This window comes from Nesoenas mayeri (assembly GCF_963082525.1).
Source record: "Nesoenas mayeri genome assembly, chromosome: 5".
Lineage (NCBI taxonomy): Eukaryota > Metazoa > Chordata > Aves > Columbiformes > Columbidae > Nesoenas > Nesoenas mayeri.
In genome coordinates, this window is record NC_137548.1 from 44475503 (window position 1) to 44495346 (window position 19844).

At 48.7% G+C, this 19844-nt stretch overlaps 1 protein-coding gene across 1 annotated transcript in view; it reads right to left on the minus strand.

The window, feature by feature from the left end:
* The window catches only part of CD82 (CD82 molecule), a 40342-nt gene extending 21261 nt beyond the window's left edge, over positions 1-19081 (minus strand). Inside the window, exon 1 of the mRNA XM_080345594.1 lies at positions 19060-19081. The gene's annotated coding sequence lies outside the window, so the exon portion shown is untranslated. The remainder of the gene's footprint in view (positions 1-19059) is intronic.
* Between the last annotated feature and the right edge of the window lie 763 nt (positions 19082-19844).

Consider the following 19844-nt stretch of genomic DNA (forward strand, 5'->3'; position numbering starts at 1 on the left):
CAAGATCAAGACAGGCAAAACTTCAACAAGTCCCAGTTTCCAAAGCCAACCTCAGAAGTTCTGAAGCAGTGTGAGAGCACTGATAGGACAAGATGCTGGGTTTAGTTCATTGGTACCAGCTACAGAAACTACACGCATCCATGGGGTGGCGAGCAAGCAATACAGAGAGAGCAAGAGAAACTTCAGTGCAGGCTTTTACCACAGAGAAGGTACTTTACTGTATCTGAAGTTAACCCTGCTCAATTAACATGGCCAAAGCCCATGTAAACCCACATGAGATAACAAGGTTGCTCTTGACTGTATAATAGGCAGCTCATCAACAGTGGATCCTCATCAGGTCTTTGTGCTACAGAACCTGGGGAATAAATAGATCTGTATTACCGCAAGCTGCTCCAACTCTCACTTGTCTGACAGCAGAGAGCCCAAAAGTCAGAAAAAAGTCCCCCAAACCATCCATGCTATTGGAGTAAGCCTCCTCCTGGGGAAGCAACACAGATGAGTAACACATGAGGACTGGTGGAAGAGCATATTAGGTCAGCTTTCCTGCTTCTCCTTCCTCCCTCATGCTCAGTTATGTTTCCTGCATAGGCATGAGAGGACTTTTAAGTTCCTTAAAATTCACTCTGACAAGTTCCTTGCTCAAAACAGACCATGCTGCTTTAAGAAGCAACAGCCAGAGGAAGAGCAATACTAGGCTGGGGTCACCAGTCTGCTCTGGGAAGAGCCAGCCTCAACAGAGAGCAAGGTCAACAGGGCTCCCTGCTGCCAGCATGGGTGTAATAAGGGTCACTGGAGCCCAGTGTGTTCTCCTGTCTCAATCAAAGGCTTTTGCTTAATCCTATTAAATATTTAGGTTAACTCTGGAGCTAAACTGGTATGTGGGCCTTGTTATAACTGGCTAGTCTAACCACCAAGCAACGGCCACCCTCCAACTATCGGGAGAGAGTATGAGTCTGAACTCTGTGGTTGAAGACAACACTACTGCTCTCACTTCAAGGGATGCCAAAGCCAGAGGCTGTGCTAAGCCCATTGTTGCGCAGCACATAGCAAGATGCTATTGAGATGGGAAAGCAGAACAGAAATACAGTTCAACCAGCTGTGCTACAGGTTGATCTTAAAAATCCCACCTATATAGCAGTGATTGTACATAAGGAGCTCTTACTGCACAGCCAGGTTAGCATCATCTCAGTTAACTCCCCAGGTCAGAGTCCATAAAGCCAGCACCACCCAAGGGCAGGTCCTTCAAAGTAGCCAGGGAAAGCTCTTGTTTCTGGTCCATACTTACACTAAATAGCAAACATATAGCATTTTGATTTCCAGTCCCTCCAGGTGCAGCCATTGGCTAGGAGCTGGTTCTGCTCCAGCACAGATACTCTATACAACAGCTGCATCAGTACCAACATACAAAAAGTGAGTAAAGGCTCTTTGCTAGCAGATTTTTGCAGTTAGTTAATGCCAGCAAGTTTATTCAACAAGCTCATGCTAGAGCAGCTCTCCTACCACAAGTCATATGTTAGCCTGCTGTCACAAAACAGCTGTAACCCAAAGACTACTGTGCCCTTTAACAGTATCTCACAAAAGGGGTGAGCATCTGAGCAGGGAGAGCACAAATGTTGCTTCCCTCAAACTGCGTGCTCCCCTCCTTTCCTCTGCTGGAGACACATTCTCTTGGGCTGCCAATCCTGGCAGGCTCCAACACTTAAGACTGCACTTGGAAAGGATAACTAAGACATAAGTTTTCCCATCCAGCTGGCTTGCTTACTGGCTTCACCATGAACACATCTCCTCCTAATAGCCTCACAAACTGGAGCCTGGCAGTCTAACCAGAGCACTGAGGCAGCCAGGTCCCTAGGCAATGATGAATGTCTGTTGTGGGGGATACAAGTGTTTTTCTACTTTTCAAACTAGCCAAGAACTAAGCTAGATAATAGCCTCCTGCACAGGCATTGGATTTCTTACCTTGAGAGGCCTGGTCCCAGGTACAATCCTCCTTATTTTCAAGCTGGAGGGACAACTCCCAGTACTTGCTGATTTGTTTCTTAGCACTAAGAGCTGTGTGCTGCCTATTTCCAACTCGGTTCACACCACTTTAGTTAGTCAGGAACAGAGAGATTTGCAGAGCTGTTTGGATCTTTACAATAGTTATGTAAGATAATTAAGTAGTCAAACAAGTTGAGAAGAGCTGGAGTGGAAGAAGACATGCCTGAGGTGACAAAAGATTGCTTTCAGGGCTCTTCTACCTCTGGCTATTTGCTAAAGGCATACCAACTTCAATGCTTATTTAAAAAAAAAAAACAAACCACCAACACAACACACCAAACACCAAACCCAATTGTGTATTACAGCATTATGCACTGTTCTCTTGCCATGAGGAGATATACCTCTTGTGTAGCTCCTAGCCATAAAGTAATATAATGTACATCTTTCAAGCCAAAGGAGAACCAGGGTTTCAGGGTTTTGCTTTGAGCTTTTAAGATAGCTTAAAGCTCCACATTCTGAAACATTATAGTTTTTTTCAATTCTCTGCAATCATTAAGAAATTAAACCTGCTTTTTTTCACTACATGAATGAAACTCCTCAAAATCCTACCTTCTGGAATCGCACAGTCACAAAACTAGCAACACTGATGTACAGCAGAAGCAGCAGCTCAACAAAATTTGAGATGGATCAGGTCTGGAAGCAAATGTGCTTGGACTTATCACAACTGGCCATATCCACAGGCCACTTGGTGGTAAAGGGCTGGCTAACGTACCGAGTCTTGTCAGGTAGTGCTGCCTGTGGACCACAGCAGCCAGAGCTGACCACTCACCTTTTGAAGATGGTCAAATTTTAAGCCTTAACATTCTGCAGCAGCATGTGCAAAGGTTTAATACATGAAGTCTGCAACTTTTAAATTCCAGTGATCGTCCACAATTGTTTGTTTCCTCCTTTTCCTCTCCACCCTAACTGCTTTGACCATTTGAATTTTCCTCTCTAAGCAGGCACACCCAGTCTTTTTAACAATCCTGCCCATATGTCTCCAAATTTTCCCTGCCATTCTCCAGACTGATGCCAGCTGTACAGAAGAGTTTGTAAGAGACCATGCTATCAACTCAGAGTGGCATTTCTCCCAGCCTCTCACTTCCCATCCTCTAAAGATACGCAGGATTACTTATGCACATCTGTCAGTTTGCTGCTTTGAGGCACTAATGCCACAAAAACTTGCCCTGGTCAGCTTCTGTGCAGTTGATCCTGGGTCTTTCTCAGCATCAGCCCCAGGACCCAAAGGGAGAACTAACTCCAGGAAAGCATCAGTTGGATGCTGGGGTTCCTCATGTGGGAGAACAGGATGAGTCCACACAGGCTAAAGTGGCATCACAGGATGGCTTCCCACCCTCTCCATCACCTCCAACCCACAGCCCTGTCATTCCCCCAGCAATGACAGCAAGACGGGTACATGGAGCACAAAATCCAGGACACGTGCCTGAGGAAAGTTAGACAGAGGCCTGCTTTGTTAACAACAGCAGAGGAATCCCATCACAGCTTGGAGATTAGCTTATTTTTGTCACAGGCGTTTGCGACATTCCCAGTCCCCTCCTGCAAAAGGTGACCACGGCAAAGGACAGAAGATACAGGGAGAGCCAAACACCTCTGCATCCTGGCCTGGCCACCGACTGATGAGGCAGGAGGCAGAACACTCACACACGGATGTTATAACCACATCACTCAAGGGGCAGAGAGGCTAAGTTAATTTTTAATTGCAATTCTGTTCTCTCTAATTAGATCCTGCACTGCCTCCACCTAGCAAGCGCTGCATGTTTTGTGCTCACTGAAGTTTATGACATTTGGCTCAGGCTGGCGCTGTACGTGCCTGTGCCACGCAGCTCTGCCAGTAAGAGCTCAGCCCTCCCTCTTGCCGCACAGGTTTCTTCCTGATGAGCTTTCGCAGCTGAAGCACCTCAGCTGCCAAGTTACCATACAGCACAAAAAAGGGGCTCATTTACGAGCATGGTGAAAGAGGAGGGGACAAGCAGGAACAGCCTCAACACAAACCAGAGTAGATGATCAGTTGTGAAAATCACCATCTCTGTACATTTACGGGCAAGTGCAAAGTCCCGGCAAACCCTCCAGCAGAGCACACGTGCTCCCAAGAGCAACAAGGTCTGAAGGTCAGCCCCCATACTCCAAATAGAAGAGGATTTATATTTGAAGGCATCTACATAACCTGGAAGATAATGTTCCCTCTCCAGACTCTCTTCCTTAAGAAAAGGAAATGATGAGTTACAAAGAAACTACAGAATGTTTCTATGTACTTTGGCCAGTTGCTCTCCACTACCACCCTAACCCCAAAGAGCATAAAACAAAGGCAGACCCTATAGGATATGCTGCTACCAGCTTTTACCAGGTTAGGATGGGGTCATACCAGCAGCAGAATTGGGTTTCCATGTGTTGTTCCCTTTGCCCCCACAAACACCTTGAATGCCCTGTATGACTGGCATGCTGGCTCATTTCTGCTGTCCCTCCTGCCTTCTGAAGGAGGAGGTTCCAGCTTAACAGATGCAGAGATACAGCAGCCAGCACTGTGCACTAAGGACCTGCAGCATACCCTGAAGCTCCTGATCCTTCACATCTTGCATCCGATGTGGCAGGTGGGATCTCTGAATGGAAGTTCAGCTAGTCCACTGAAGCAACCTCCGGAGCAGCCTCAGCTGATCACAAGCACTGCAAGTGCTTCCTACCACAGCAAGCAAGCACCACCTTCCCCATGCCTACACAAGCCTTATACATTGCAAATGGGTTGTTTCCCTCAACATCATACCATTAGCAGGCTGGACTTTGAAAAAAATCTCTAAAGCTCTCCCTGATCTGGTCTCACCTCCCTGCTTTCTTTTCACATCACAACAGTGACCAAGGTTAGCTGGGCTCATTTGCAGACAGATTGACCAAGAAGCCCTAGAGAAGAAGTAGCTCCTACTGATGTACTCAGGTCACAGAACTGTCTCCCTCTGACAAAAGCAGCTAGCATCTTGTCCTTAGCAGGGGATCAGCAAGCCACTGGTTCCATAAAGATGTTTATCAGCACACTCATTTGCATGAGGTTAAGGCCATTTCAAAGGTTATGATGGTTACTTTTTGCAATATTATTCCCATCCAGAAACCAGAACATAATCAGCCATATACCATGCTAGAGACTCACAGCTGCCAGCTGGGGTTCACTATATGGTCACTTCACCTTCCAGCTCCAGGCCAGACACCCACACACAGGAGAAGCTTGGTAAGGGGCAACCCAGAAAGCCACAGTCTTTAATGGCAGAGGAACAAACAGCCCATCTTTTGCAGGATTTTGAGTCCCTGCACCACAAAATCCAGCTGCCAGGCATGCTTCTCTATCCATGCACATGAAGAACAAGCACTTGGCAATAAAAAGGCCCCCTGATCATCAGTGATGAGACAGGACAGGTTCACACAACAATACCAGTTAATGAACAATGACAGTTACTAAGTCTCCTGTTAACCACGTACGGCACTGCCCTCAAGGCAGAGACTCAAGTTACAGCCACCTTAAGACAAAAAGAATAGCCAAAGCCATTCATCTTGTTAATATTCAAAGGCCTGGGACTTTTAGTACACCTGGGAAGTACATCCTGTCTCTGGCAAGCAAATAACTGCAGAGCAAATGAAAGACCCAGGTCTGAATTCACTGAACTTAACTTTAAGCTCCACTGAGATAATACCGCCTCTCTAATGACCTTGAAAACGTAAACAAGTTCATGTTTGTTGTGGACATTTTCCAAACAGCATCTCTTCTAAAGTTACAATGGAGAGATCTGAGGGAGAGGCTGGATCCTAAAAACTGTATCTGCTAATTAGGGTTGCCTTCTCAAACAGGCCACACTCGCGGATGCAGGGATTATTTTTTATATGTGTAACTGATTCATAGAGTTTCCTTCTGAAGGACAGTGTCTGGACAAGGTAGAAAACTGCATTTCTGCATGATACAAACTTTGGAAACAGAAAGGAAGTTAAGAAGGTATGTGGAACAGATTGTCTCTTATTCCATCTACTCGAGAGACAGTTGCTTATGATAAGAAGCAGCAACTGCGTTCAAGCTTGAGGAGATGGCTTGAGGGCTAAGCACAGAGACTGTAGCACAGCTACATCAGCTTGCAAACAGCAGCACAATACTTAATTGTCAACAAATGTTGATCTCACCACTGTAGGAGTACAGACATGTACAGTGACATCCTGACATGAGCATCTGCAAGACGTTTGCAAGCCAGAGGCTTAAGTGTGCATGCAGACCCTGCACATTTGCTGTCCCTGGAGCAGACTATAGTAAGGGAACAGTTGGCTGCAAGTCCTGCAGAAACACCCCTGAAAAGACTAGATTTCTGAGAAAATTCATCAACTCACACTACAGAAGTAGATTTGTTCCTGATGCACCCATTAAGACATTAAGCTTTCCCGTTTGACTCCTGTAGTTAGTATACTGTTGTGTGAATGATCTAACGAGCAACTGTGTCATCCAGTGAGACCTTAGATTAGGAAGCACTTGTAGTCCTGTCTAGGATGGCAGAGGTTTTTCAGCATGTTTTACCACAGCGAGCACATACCAGGCGTTTTGTAAAAAGGAAACGCATACTTTAGAAAGGTACTTCTGATGCCTGAAGGGAAGTGATTTGATATTTATAAACCACTATCACACTGTTAAAAAGAAACCAGGTCTCAGTGTGGTATCAAAGAGCAGCACAGGTTCTAAAAGTACCCGCTATCACATCTCTCTGTATTTGTAGGGGGTGCAATCAGATTTTAAAAACATCTGGACTTCACACTTCAGTTTGGGAGCCAACATTTAAGTAGGTCTTCAGTCCCTACAACTGGCAAATTGAGAAATTCTTTGCTATTTTCAGTCTATACACTCATGCTTGTACGGCATGACAGTATTTGCAGGACAGTATTTCTCCAATTTAAGCAAGTATTTCCATGCAGCAAGACCAGAGATACAAGTCCGCCAAAAAAATGGAAAAAAAAAACACAAAAAAAAAACCTAAAAAAAAAACCACCCACAGCTTGTCCCAGAAGTCGTTTGGTTCTCCTCTCCCCCTAAAAAAACCTTACCAGAAATAGCAGACAGAAAAAAAAAAACAAACCAAAACCCAAATGCACAGTTTAGTGGACTTTTTTCAATTACCACATACTAGAATGTTATTTGTGCGACATGCTGCATAGGGTCCAGAAAGAGGTCTCCACGCTGACTAAAACCAGCACAACGTGCAGTAAAAATGCATAGTTTTCACAAAACTGGTTGGGCAACTCTGTCAGTTGACTACATTTGCTCTTTAACGGCTCCAAAACTGACAGCAGCTCAGCTTTGTTTTCTGTGCTTGGAGCTGTTACGCTGTAAACGTAAATTTACATTTACGATGCCACTCCCAGCTCCCCGCCTGCGAGCGATGCCCGTGCATTGATGGCAATCCCCACGCTGGCTTGCCTGACGCCACCCCACGGAGGAGCAAAGCCCCCAGGCAGGACCGGCACCCCAAATTGCAGCAGGGTGGCTGGCAGAGAGGAGCAGCACTCTGCTCACGCTCAAGTAAGCTTCTCCCCAGCACAGCTCTGCAGGAGGCAGAGGATGCTGCAAAGCATTGGTTGTTGCCATCAGACTCATCAGCCTGGAAATCCCCCGTGCAAGTACATGCACAGGACGAGCTTCTGAGCCTCCTTTCTCATGCAAGCAATGCCTTGGAAGTCAACAAATCCCCTCCAAGGAGTTGCACAATATCCCTCCCAACACCACTTGGCTTGGAGATACCTTCCCAAGACCTAGCAGCCTTCCCTCCCTGCCAAAGCACCCAAAGGCTACCACAGCCAAGGCAGGAAAAAAGCCTCCATGCAAGCTTTTTTCCCATCTTATGAGACAGCACCAGAGATTGCCAGATTGAGGTAGAAGCCATGTAGTGTAACTGATTTTTATCTTTCCCATCTCTTCCTCCCATAAGATGCGAGAGGTCAAGGTCGAGGACTTTCTACTATAAAGTTCCCTTTCAAAACAAACTGGTTTTCAGCTACTTCCATTTTCTCAGATGCTGGGGCAGATAACTAGTGGGTGTTTAGATTCAGCACACCCATGCCAAACATGTTTCTGAGAAGTTACAACATCCGCCTGAACTGGGAAATAAGGTTTCCTATTCTTTTTTATTCTTTCCAGGAATTAACAAGGATGTAGTAAAGGTGCAAAGGGAGTAGTTTTACTTTAAGGGTGCGAAGTTTTCCCCAGTGTAGCAACTCGAACAGCAATTAAACAAACACCCTTTCCCTCCACCTCCCCTCCACCTGTTGAGCCTTGGTGGACAGGGCTGAGCAGAATCCAGACACTGACATCCAGCATGGGAGGGAAGCTGTGCCCAACTAGGCTTATCCAGCACCATTCCCAGCAATACCAGGCTCTCCAGTAGTTCTCTCCATAGCTGAAGCCAGACTTCGCTGGAAGCCAAGCACTAGAGATTGCCTACTCAGAGGAGTGTAGGAGGACAAGCACTCCCTCCTGCTTCTCAGGCTAAGCCTCTGGAGGAGCCCAGTCACCCTGCCAAGCTAGCTGAGTGCTCACCAGAGCACTGAAGTCCTACACTGCTGAGGGACCAGCCCCCTGGAGAATGGAAGTGTCTTCCGGCACCAGGATTCTCCCCAAGACCTCTTTCCTGAGGGTCCATCCACATGATCTTAAGTGGCAGAAAAGAACAACAACAACAAAATGTACCACAAAGCAAACAGAGAAGAGATCTCTGGCTTGCTATTCTGAAAGGTTGTGAAGCCTTAGGATTAAGTCAGCTTTCTTGAACAAGAGAAGAGACAGGCTACTAGTCTACTTTAATCATGCCACATGCTTTTTATCAGATCTGTTGCTGACAGCAAGGCACTGATCTCAAGAAGCAAAGGCTTTAACCCTTAGCCCCACAGATTGAGGAGAGCTGGAAGACTACTGCAGACCAAGCATGACAGGAAAGTCACACAAGTCCTACTGGCACAGAAGAGTGCCTCAGCTGACAAAGGGATGCATCTTTTGGCCTGTTCACAGAAACAATCCCTTCACTATTTGTGATCTCAGACATCTTGTTTTTGCCAAATACACCATTTGCTAATTGCAGCATCCTCCCCATTTACCAGCTGTCTGTATGCCTGTGGCTACTGAACCACTCCTGCTCCCCTACTAGCATGTTGGCACTGTTACATGTGATTCTAGAGCAGAAGATCACAGATCAGCAGCTGCAATAATCATCCCTCTCCAACAAGGTCTGCCCTACTATAACCACGGCCCCTCCACTCTACAATGTGAGGAACTCCATTGCAGGGCTGCCATACCCAGAGTCAAAAGAAGACGACTCCTGTGAGATACTCACACGAAGTATCTCATGGCCTCTCCCTGACACACATATCATGGAAGACACAGACAGCAACTCAAACCCATCTGCTACAAGTAGACAGGGACAGCTGAGCCAGGGATCTCCAGACTCAATGGTACAGAGCCATTTGCACAACAGCAGTGCTGCAGCCACAAAAGGTTACAGACCCAGCTCCTCCACCCACTGCCCTCAAGAAAGCTTTACTTTACTTCCCATTAGACCATCCCAGGGTCACAGGTGACCTCAAGCCCCACCAGAGCTGTCTGCCTGAGGGCAAACATTTCACAACATCCTGAGTTTCATGCCACAGATACTACTTGACACTATCACTGGGCATGAAGGGAAAGAGAAAGCCAGAACTATAAAAAGCTTTAGAGGAAGGAACTCTGTCTCAAGCAGCCACTCTTTCCAAAACGATGATTTATAGAGAGCAGAGGGGCAAGAAATGCCCTGGAGTACAAGAGTTTAGAGCACAAATGTTTTTAGTCATTCCCATCTACTTAAAAATACCCACCTGCAACCACATTTCCCCTCTCCAATATCAATGTGAATAATACAAAGTTTCACATTTGTAAGTAGCAGCACCTGGCCACAACAGCCAAACCCCTCACTAGTCTGACCACCCTGAGGATGCAGCTCAGACGCAATTTTGTGCTTTACTCTAGAAGAGGGACTGCTATACAGTCTCTGAGCTGTAAGGCAGCATCGTCTATCACTTTTTCCTTCCACCTTTACAGAGCAGCCTCCTCATTCCAAGACCTTCCTCTAGGAGGAAAGAAGTAGAAGAGAAAGCTGCATCTTACAGCAGCGAAGGGCAGCACTGCGAGGAGCAAGAGTAACACAGCACAAGCTGCTACAGAATCCACAGTGACGCCACTACATTCCCAGCCTAAGCATTTTAGGAACTAAAATGCCACAATGAGAAATCTCAGTAGACAAAGCTGAGAAACAAAAGGGGCCTCTAGAAAACACTTAGCCAGCTGGAAGAGATGCTCAAAAGTTTTAGGTTTCCCTCATACGAAGATGGTCCTGGAGGCAGACTGTGATATACGCAGGTGTTTTGCTACCCTGCTGACTGCTGCATTACCAGGCAGGCAATCCCAGCAGACTTAATTGGAGCGACTTAATTGGAGCAATGTGAGAACATTACTCAATTATAGACCTGCCACCTGCAGTTAAGATCACATCTCCACTAAACACCATCCAAAAAAAGGAAAATAATCAATCCAGCCCTCCAAGCACCACATGCATAGGTTATGGACAGGGCTGCTTCAAGCCAAGAGGAACAGACATATGGGATAAGTTTCCCAGGAATCTGGCAGTTAAAGTAGACAGCAAGACTTCAAAAAGTTGGGTCTGTTTTGGGAAAAGGAGGAGCCTCCTTGGAGTCTGCAGATCTACGTCCAGAGGTCTGGAAAATGGGTTCAGCTGAACCCGAACCAAGGGAGGCTGGGTGGCCTCTTCTACTTTCTTGAAAGGGTCTCCTTTTCTAAATTTAGAGCACAAATATTTCAGGAGACTATTTGATGGAGCAATGCTAGAAGAATGAGATGGGGAAAAAAAGCATAGTTCAGAGGTATTTATTTTAAAAAGAAAGAAACCCTATCCAGAATAACTAACTGATATACAAATATCAGATAAGCCTCAATGCAGAGATAAATGCTTCTGTTTCAGACAGGAAAGCCAAAAAAAAAAAAAAAAAAGAAAGAAAGAAAGAAAAAAGTAGGGCTGTTTCATCTTTAATTAGTAAATCACAACTGAAGCAAAGATTACTTTTTAATAGGGCTGCAGACGTTTTTTTTTCTTTCTTACTTGTCTCTGTCCCACCACATAGTGCTCCTTTCCCCCACAGCCCACTCCCTAGAGACAATTTCTACTTCACATCAGTTCTACAGTTTTTAATGAAGCCAAATGTACCAGTGACATCAAATTACAGTGAGAGGTCTCATGCATGCTACCTAGGCAGGTAAGGGCTGAGACACAAGGTTCTGTCTGCTCCCAGGACACAATGCCCATGCCTCACTAGCACAGCAGCCTGAAACCCAGCAAAGCCCCGTCTCCTGCTCCCCGGGAATCTGCACCGAGACCCTGGGCACAGCCGTAACCAGACAGCCCCGCAGTGACAGGGCCGCTGACCCGGCTCAGCTCGCACACCGGTGCACAGGCTGCTCTCTCTGCCAGCAAACACCCCGTGGCGAGGCTGCCTCTCTTCCGGGCAAACAAGGAGCAACTGTTTATGTTCCCATGGGACAGCACCGGGTGCACGGCCATCTACTTGTATACACACTGGTAGGCCTTGCTTGTCGCTGACAGCTGAGCTAGAAAGAGGTTTCCCATCTGCCTGAAGATACATAAAGCAGGAACTTACTGTTTTTCTACAGCATCAAGTCTAAATCACTGCCACAACAGCATCTGAAGCTGCGACACGATGGACTGGGATTGAACGCAGAAACAGCCAGGCTCTGAGGCCATCAGCAGGATGGCAGCACCAAATCAAAGGAGCCTTTGAGGTCTTGGACTTGGGCACTAAAGCAGCTTGCTGTTCCTTGAAATAGCCCTCCCTTGAAATAGCCTCTTCTGATGAGGTGGCAGCCACTCGGATGCTGCTTTTGACATTAAGAAATTCCCACGCAGTTTCAGCAACAGCATTTTGGTCACCTCCATTTCGTTGTAGGAAGCTGTGAATCACACCACCTCCCCGGGGAGTGGGGGCGAGAGGAAACTCTGACCTGCCACAGCCCCTCACGTCAGGTAGGAGAGGTGACAACAGCTGTGGCCATCACCTCCCACCACTCGGGAGCAGGCACAACCACTCCCATTTTAGCTGTGCCCAGACCATGTGTTATGACCCTTGGAGGATGCGATGGGTCCCCTGCTGAGGCCCATGCAGGGGGAGCAGCCACCACCTGCAGAAAGTGCCACAGAGGGGCTGGGGCCCACTTGCAAGGCTGACCTGCCCCACAGGGCCCCACTCTCCCTCCCCACCAAGCTCCAGGGACCTCTGTTGTAACCTCAGCCCCCGCCCTCTCTGGTGCACTGTCCCCAGGGAGGTGCAGCAGAGCCCCTGGGAGCAGAAAGAGAAAGGCTGCACCTTCACCTTGTTTCACATGGCTCACCAGGGCTTCTCTGCACAGCTGTGGTCTAGCACTGTCCTGCACAGCAGCTGCTGAGCAGAAGTCTTCTCTAATTACAAAGAGCTTCCTTTGGGAATAGGTAGATTTACTGCACAACTCAGAGGGCTCCTTAGTTATTCTATGTGCAGTGTCTCTGCAAACCTGCATTAGAAAGGGACATGAATGCAAAGAAGAGCCCAGCAGCTTCTTAGATCGTTGGGAAAGTACATCCAGGCAGCTGGGTTTTGTCTGGCTGGGTTTCGTCTGGCTGGGCTTTTTTTTTTTTTCCCCAGAAGAGGCTTCAGAGATGAGCATAATTAGAACTGCTGTCTTTTAAGCCCTAGTTTCTTCAAGCACCCAGCATAGGTGCTGCAAGATAGACCCCATCTCTTTTTGGTCAGTGCAAAATTCAAGGCAACAGCAGAGCGAAATAGCCTTGCTAATCTGCAGGTCGGCAGTCTTCTCAGTCCAAGTCCAGCACAGTATACTGGATCCATGCCTCTGTATGAACAGAGAGCCCAGCTCCATGATCACAAGACACGAAGATGGGGAGTGAGGGGACAGGAGACAGAGTTTACTCAGTAAAGCACACTGGAAAGTTGAGGAAGTTCCAGCAAAGCCTCTCAAGACTGACTCATCACCAGCAGCTTCAGTCCACGCTGACACACACAGCAGACATGTGACTGGCTCCACAGTGGGCAAGTGGACATTTTAATTGCAGCACACCACCAGCATGAAACAAGCCCCACAACCAATGCACAATTATAATTGCAGTACTAGAGATGGTACCCTAGCACCACACCAGCCAGAACAGCAAACTTTTATGCAAAGAGTACTCTACAAATTGTTTGATTACAAGCAGAAAGGAAAGGAGCAGAGCAGTCTCCATGGTGCCTTTCAAAAGCAGGGATGTTAGCTCTAGGAAATTAATTCCAAAAATAACACTCAATACTGACAGAAGCTCAATTCAATTTCTGTCCACACATATTCCAAGTAATGTTAAGTAAGCCATTTGCAAGACCAAGAGAAACCAGAAAAAAAGAAATCAGGTAAGAAGAGAATAAGACACTCCCAACAAAGATTTTTGTCTCTAAGACTAAGCGCTCAGAAACTGAAATGCCATAAAGGTACAGAAACTTCCCTGGAAAGGTCTAACTACAGCACTGAGCCATGTTGTGCAATAGCAGAGCTCCTTTAGTCAATTTAGACTTCACAACTGCTTCCCAACCAAACTGCTAATCGTCTATCACAGGAGACATGCTGGCTCCAGGCATTTAGGATTTGCATATTCTTATATTATGGGACAACAGCAGCAGCCCTTGCAGTCCTAGCCAAGTGCTGAGATGTCACTTCCACACCTGGCAGGCATGCCACTCGTGAAGCCCCACACCACCACAGCCACAGGTTGTGATCCCACAGCCCCCATGCAGAAAACACCCAGAGGTAACTCACTCAAACCTGTTCCAGTCCAGTATGCCAGCCCAAGCAAAATCAGGGTCCTGGAGTGGGTTGTTTTTAAAACCAGGCAGATGATTTGCTACATGAAGCCTCTGCTGTAAAGGCAGGAGCTGAGGGCATTGAGCTCCCATGTGGGAGCTCAATCCCATAAACCTCATGGATCACAGAGGCAGCAGCCAAAGCAAGGTGCTGGTAGAGGAGACAGTCACATCCAGTGACTGTATCTCCTTCTGCAGGGCAGCTCTGGGAAACAGCCTCCTTCATTCCCAACAGGTAGAACTACTTTACAGCAAGTTCAGCCCTGCTATGCAAATCCCTGTAGGCTAGTTCCTCTCCCTCCCCTTTCCCAAACTGCCTCCATGGCAACGAATGAGGAGCAGCCGCAGAAGGGAGAAGCAGCGGTCCCCAACTCCAGCAGTGGGAAGGTCAGCTTGGCTCAGGGTGTGTGGCTGCAGCTCTGACGGCTCATCCTTTCCTTTGCTTGTGTACGAGAAACCTCCCTCTGACTGAAGCAGAATTATTTTTGCCTACAAGGGGACCTCTCCGTTATATAACTTCAAATCTCCGGGCTGCTGGATATCCTAATGTATATAGCTCACCCCAGGTCAGCATTTCTGCAGTACACATGGCCATGGGATTATCATCATGCTGGAGAGATTGGCAATCTGCTTACAATTTTGCAGTAAAGGGTTAAGTGCTCTCATGATGCACCTGTTTGCTCTGCAGAGAAACTGAAACAGCAGCCCAGCAGCATCCTTATCAAATGCCATCAGTCCTTTGCCCATGTGCAAGGCTCCTGGTGGCACAGGAGAGCTGGCCCTTCCCAGCTCCTGAACTCCTTGAATACAGACAGGCCACTTATCTCAGCAGCAAGTTTCAGAAATTAAGTACATGGACCACACTTTGATTTGACTTGCTTTTAAACGGTGTTGTCCCAGTTCTGAGGCTCCATCAAGGAGATAAAGAACTAGAGCAGTCAGCCAGACAGACCATGCATGTGCCTCTTCCCACAGGAGAAAGCCTACCTTTGGATTAGTCTCCTTCTCTTTCTCCCCTGTATTTACTTCAGATGAGCTTCAAGCCACCCAGCTTCCCTGGTGTTGCTGCATCTGAGAGGACACATGCTTGGGTACTGAGCTGGCAGTCTCCGATCCCCATCCCAACAGACTAATGTTTTATTCCCTTTTTCTGCTGTCACCTACCAGGCAGTCCCTTTCACAGAGCTACCCACAGTAACGCCTCATCTTTCTTCCAGAAAATTAGCTTGCTCTGCATCTGTCAGCACAGGCAAGCAATGATTTAAACAATCGCCAGCACACGGTTCCTTGTGCTTCACTTATCACCCTGTCTAGGTTCAAGCCAGCCATTAACTGCTTCGGTGTTTTCAAGCCCTGACAGCCCAGAATGCTTTCTGCAAACAGGCTCTGCCACAGCTGAACAACCGTCAAGGAAATGCTGGCACTGGCTGTGCCTCCTGTATTATTCCTTTTACCGTGCCAAGAGAGAGCCTGTAATTTTTAGCCTTTCTTCCATTTCATTCCTGCTTTAAGAATATAGATGAGCCAGAGAGAGACAGTTAGGTGACGACTGCAGCTCCTAAAGGGAAGGTGGCTCACACAGTCACCCCTTTGCACACGTGTCATTAATCATTTGCCCATGGAAAGCTGTGATCCCACATTCCTCCAACAGAAGTGTCAGCTCAAGACCACAGTTTATTTCTTAGCCTATCAAAGCTGACAACTGCAGGGTGGGCGACAAGGCTACTGGGCCCAGCTCACCCTTTGCTGTACATAAAGGCTTCAGATCCCAGGATGGCATGATTCATGTTCAGAGGCAAATAAAGGCAGGGAAGAAGAAGAAGGGGAGGCAGATGTGGTGCTCCTGTTTTAGAGAGGTGAAGTTAAGGCACTCCAGGGTGAGGGTCAGAATTCCCAGCAGTAAGAAGATCATTTTGATGCACACAAGTTTTTCCAAAGAGGAAACTGAGGAAGAAGTGCAAGAACCAAGGCTGCAATCAACCCTTGTTGCACAGGCCTATTGGAAGCATCACTGCCTCCTCCAGCCTTCCAAGCCACTGAACTGCAGCCTGAGCCCTGCCAGACCCAGGCTGGCACCTTCCACTCACCCCTGAGCAGAAACAGAAAGGAGAGCAGGAAGAAAGTGGCTGCCACACCACACACACCATAAGTGGAACAATAATGACCACTTAGGATAGTGTGGGGCATGGTCCATCTCCCAGCATCACCCTGGCTTTCCTGTAACAGACCCTGTGCTGTCGGTGCCCAAGGTCCTTACGGAAGTGCCTTTTGCCTCTGCTGCGTCCTTCCCACTGTGCTAGTGGGCACTGAACAGCCATGGTTTGAGTTGGAAAGCATCTCGGGGCCTGTGGTTCCTGGAGGTCTGCAAAATTCCCACCTACACCTCTGATTTAAATGTCTACTGGATGAACGCCTGCAGTCCTAGATGTTCTCCTGCTGCCTTACAGCTGTTACACAGGGGCCCAGAGATACAGGAGAGGGATAAAACCTTTTCTCAGCTACAGTCAGATCAGAAATTTCAGAAGACACATACCCTCCCCACTTAATGGAGTTTGAAGTGGAGAGTGGCCTGGGTAGCAGGGGCAGGAAACCTCCATGGAACTGCGGGAAGGCCTTGTTAGAGCATCTCCTGCACCAGCTTAGAGTTGTAGGTCACACTACACCTGCCTGTCCCCTGAGAACTAAAATAGAGACAATAACAGGAGTGAAGAGAGTCCAGATGAGCCGCATCACTAAAGCCGCTAAATCCTCTTAAGGGAGGAGCTTCCATGCAGCAGGACGGAGATTTCCCACAGGGAGAGCTTTCTCCAGGTGCTGCGCTTCCATCTTGCTCTGTTCCTTTCGCACACAGGTAAGAAGCTGCGCAAATGTTGCAAGACCACCCAGACACCCCTGCCCTGAAGCAAAGGGACAAGGATGTCATCCTAGCAGTCTCCAGAGCCATTGGCAAGGACAGAGAAGGCCAAGCCCAAAGTTCAAGCCCAAAGAGGCTCCACTGAGTGAGGGGACTTTGGAAGCAAGATCCTTCTATGAAAGAGGTATTAAGTGAGAGGGCATTAGGAGTGAGGAGAGGCTACTCACTTCTCTGAGTCACTCCAAATCCACACAGTGGCTTGCAAAGCAGTTGGCAAAGGTCCTTTTCGCCCATGTGAAAAATGCCCATGTTTTGGGTTTTTGTTGTTGTTTAAAGAAGCACAACTGTAGATGTGGGAGTCCTTGTTCTAGCCAAAGGACCAGAAACAAGTGTGAATGTTAAAAACCACCTCACTGTAGAAACCACAAACAGGTCCTGCCATGGGACAATGGCAGGACTGCCACTGACCATGCTGGACACTGCAGAACCAGTCAGTCACCACACCACCAGTGCCCTCCTCCCCCAATAACACTTTCTGCCCACTGAGAGCTCTTGAAGTGTTTAAAAAGTTGTGAGTAATTTGTCATTTTTACAGCTTGTCATATGCTTATCTTGACATCAGCATATAGCAGCACACTACTGAGACTGCTCCTCTCACTAGACACCTCCCTCTAGATTTTCAGAGCAGTGTTTCTACACTTGGACCTCGTAGTACACCACACACTTCTGCTCGATGGCTCTCATGCAGCCAGTAAGCCTCACAGCAGCAGGCTCAAGCCTCAAGCTTTGAAGAGGATTTTTCTCAGGCCCAAGGTGCCTGAGAAAGTTAAAAAAAAAAAAAAAGCCTTGTGTGGAGAGGAAGTATCACTGACAGCAAATCTGCACTCTCCAGCTGTATACCCTCACTTGCACAAAAGCACATGGACGTTTTCAGAAGCTACATGGAGAAGCCTTGCTAGTGCTCGGATAGGTAACATTCCTGTGAACCTCTACCACCAGCAGCAGCACCAACCTCTCCAAAAGCTGCTCTTCCTCCAAGCCACCACCTCTGCAAGCACTGCAGTAAGATACTGTCCCTCCCTCGTGCAGCTAGTTAAGTTTCAAGCTCTCATCTCATGCACAAGATGGAAATGCTAGAGCTGGTCCAAGACACAGGAACACTTCATCCTGAACTAGCTTTATAGTTTACTGGAGCCAACATTTAGATTCCAGGATGTTGGGATTTTTTTTTCCCCTCTCTGTTTTTTGTACCAAGTGCTCCATTTTATGTTAAAGCACACGCAGCAGAGTTTCTGTGCTCTAGGGCAGATATGGCATGCCCAGCTTGTAACAAGCCCTTATCCCTCTGTATCAACAGATTTGTTAACAGTTGCACTGCAGGACAATTCACAGCCAACATGTACCCAGCTGCTGAACTGCAAGCATTGCTCTGAACTCTTCTCTTAAAAAGGAGGGGAGAAAAAAAGGGAAACAGGAGGCTGCACCAGGACCAGATTTCTGTAGTTGTAATAGGGGTAAGACTGCTACAGAGGTATGTAATCTACGTCTTAGAGATCAATCAAGACAGAGTCTCGCTGAAGACAGCAGCATAGCCCAGTCTCACCCGAACGCAGCTGAGGCACATTCAGCCTGCCAAAATCGCTCTACAGCAATACACAGGGCCTGTAGGGCTCATTCCTGCGTGACATCAGGTCCACTGCACCTGATGATGATTTTTTTTCTTAGGCCGTGCACCAGCTACTCAAAGAAGATCAAAATTCAGCCACCACTTTAAGCTTGGACGGGCACTCACAGAGCCCGCGTGTGAGCTGTGAGCAAGGGGACCCTCCCGCCGAGGGGCTCCCCGCGGCGCCCGCACTAACCGCGGCCCGGGGGAAGGCGCGGGACCCCCGGTGCGCAGGAGAGCTGGCTGGCTGCCCGGCCGCCCGCCCCCGGCTGCCCCCGAAAGGGGCTGCGCTAAGCGCACTAACCGCGCCGGGACTCGCTCCCCGCCGGGCCCGGGGGAGGCGCTCCCGGTTCCGGCCGCCAGCGCCCCGCGGAAAGCCCCCGGGAAGTCCCCGCCGCTGAGATCCTCGCGGGACGGGCCTCCGGCTCCGCCAAGCTGAGACCCCCAGGCCGAAGGAGCGGGGCCGCCAAGCCTGGCACTGGGAGTCCCGGCCCTCACCCTCTCCTCCCGCCGCCCAGCCGCACAGAGCGGGCGGCCGCAGCGCGCCTACCTGCCCGGCACAGCTCGGCGGTGCGCTCCACTCCCTCCCTGCGCCGATGTGGCCCTGGCTCTGCCCCTGGCCCGGCGGGGCGGAGCCGGCGGCTGCGCTGAGCCGCCCCCAGGGCGGACTGCCACCCCCAGCCCGGCCCGGCCCGGCCCCCGCGGGAAGGCTGCGGAGCGGCGGCGCCTCTGCCGGCGGCCGTGCGGGGCCCGGGGCTGCCCGCATCCTCCGGGTGCTTCCCCCGGGCTCCACACCGTACCGCTCAGCGGCTGCTGCCCCGCTTTGCGGCCGGCCTATGGCTCGGCCGCTGCATCCCCTTGATACTCACTCCTCAAACCAAGTACCGCGTTTTTCACTCCACATGGAGCTGAGCTCCTGTCGGCCCCGCTCCCATGTTAGCCCTTGGCAGCCACCACTCCAGCTGTGGTCAGTTAATCTTGCTCCGCTCACACAGGTAGCCCAGGTACTGCTCTGGGGTCGTTTGCCCTGTATTTGGTGTGTTACCCACCTCACCTAAGGTTTTCCCTTTGCGGCTTGTCAAGTAGGTACATACGTACCTTCATATTTAAGGCCACTCACAGCTTGCCTGCTCCTGGGAGATGCACACTGTGGCTCTCTGCCAAGTGAAAGCAAGCTGATGACCCACTCAGACATGTTTCCAGTGGGCAATTTTGCTGCCCTAGCGAACTCCGCAAACATCAGCACAGCTGCTGCATTGTTCCCTGTCCAAATCCCGCTAAGCTCAGTGATCACAGCAATGTGACGATGGTGAGGTGCTAGCGTCATGTGGCTAC